Source organism: Triticum dicoccoides, chromosome 3A, assembly GCF_002162155.2.
Source record: "Triticum dicoccoides isolate Atlit2015 ecotype Zavitan chromosome 3A, WEW_v2.0, whole genome shotgun sequence".
NCBI lineage: Eukaryota > Viridiplantae > Streptophyta > Magnoliopsida > Poales > Poaceae > Triticum > Triticum dicoccoides.
In genome coordinates this window covers 761,707,538-761,709,485 of record NC_041384.1, presented here as the reverse complement: position 1 = coordinate 761,709,485, position 1,948 = coordinate 761,707,538, and positions in this window count along the sequence as shown.

Below are 1,948 nucleotides of genomic sequence, written 5' to 3'. Positions count from 1 at the left end.
TATGGTACACTTCCCGAGGAAACAGCCTCAAGTTCACAGTATCAATTCTATCGGACCATCGGTTATATTTGGAGGTTTTGAATTTCCTCTTCCTACTGTCAAAAATAAATATGATATACTTATTATTGGGGATGTGCATATCCCCGTTGAGGTAACTTAGTGTTATTCGAAATTTCTCCGGTTTCATGATTATCGGAATGAGTTTGTTAACAAGACTTGATCAACCTTGTTAGTGGATTGTTTTTTATGAGCATGAGATGGATGAAACTAGAAGCACAACCTTCTGTACCCTCTCTATATTTTCTGTTATTTAGTAGAAATAAAGTAAAAATAGTATTTTTTGTCTGTTTCCTGGTTTATCCGTGCAATATAAAAATATCCCAAAAATAAAAGTCCTTAGAATGACATGCCAATTTAATATGATTTTTTCGGGAATATTTGAGGATTTACTCTGCAAAAATTAGTGCGGGAGGAGCTGCCACCTGGCCACGAGGGAGGTGGGCGCCCTGCCCTCTAGGGCGCGCCCCCTGCCTCATGGGCCCACGGTGGCCCTCCTCCACTTATCCCAGCACCCATCTTCTTCCTCTATCTCACACAAACCCGAAAAACCAACTCAAGCACGAGTTCCAGCCACTTTTGCTGTGATTTTCGATCTCCTTGCTCAAAGCACCTCTCGCAAAACTGCTTGGGGTGATTGTTCCTTGGTATGTGTCTCCTCCATTGGTCCAATTAGTTTTTGTTCCAGTGCTTTATTCTTTGCAAATTTGTGCTGCATAGGTGACCATGTTCTTGAGCTTGCATGTCAAATTTATATGGTTCCAAGTAGTTATAATGCTTGACCACTGGTAGAAAAAGGGCCTGTTGTCCCCGTTCGTAAGGGCCTTTAGTCCCGGTTCCTGAACCGGGACTAAAGGGTCTGTACTAATGCCCTGACCCTTCAGTCCCGGTTCAAACCAGAACTGGGACTAAAGGCCCTCCACGTGGCCAGTCCACCTTTAGTCCCGGTTGGTAACACCAACCGGTACTAAAGGAAATTTTCTGATTTTTCTAAAAGAAATTTGAAAAAAAAATTGAAATTTTTTTTGAAATTTTTTTGAAAATTTTTATTTTCAAATTTCTGAATTATTTTAACCCCTAATCTCTAATCACCCCTCATCACTGCTCAATTTAATATCTAATCACCCCTCATCATTCCAAATCATCTAACTTCCCATACGGTCACCCATCCTCCCACTCCCCCAGCCTGAGCACGCTTAACTTCCGGGTTCTATTCTCCCTCGTTTCCAAGTCCGCACTCGTTGTTTTCCTAACAATAGTAAGATGTCAATCCTATTAACCCTCAGGAGTTTAGCTTGAGCATGAAGTCACACATTTCACTGTTTGAGTTTGAAACTATTGTTCTAAAAAACAATAATTTTTTACTAACACTAATATTTCTTGAATAAGTAGTTTGACCATTGTTTGACCACAGTTTGACCATAGTTTGACCAGATTTGACCAAAATTCAAAAAAACTGAAATAATTATTTAATAACACTAATATTCTTGAATAATTAATTTGTAACACTAATACTTCTTAAATAAGTAGTTTGACCAGATTTAATGAAAATTTAAAAAAACTGAAATTTGAGCATAACTTTTTTTCCTTTTGGAATTTGAGGATTTACAAATTTGCAAACAGGCCATAGGCGGTCTCCATCGGATGTAACTTTTCGAGTAGATGATTTTTCATATAAAAAACTTTTTAATTCGAGTTCGTATGCAAAAGTTATGCCCATTTTACAAATTCCAGAGAGATTTTGTAAATAAAGTCAAAATTCATATTTGTAAATTTTCCCAACAAACAGACCACATATCACATGGGAAACTTATTTTATTTTATTTTTTTGACATTTCCATCATTTTCTTTTGTTTTTTTCTAAAACTGAAAAGGCGGTCCACGGGGGGGG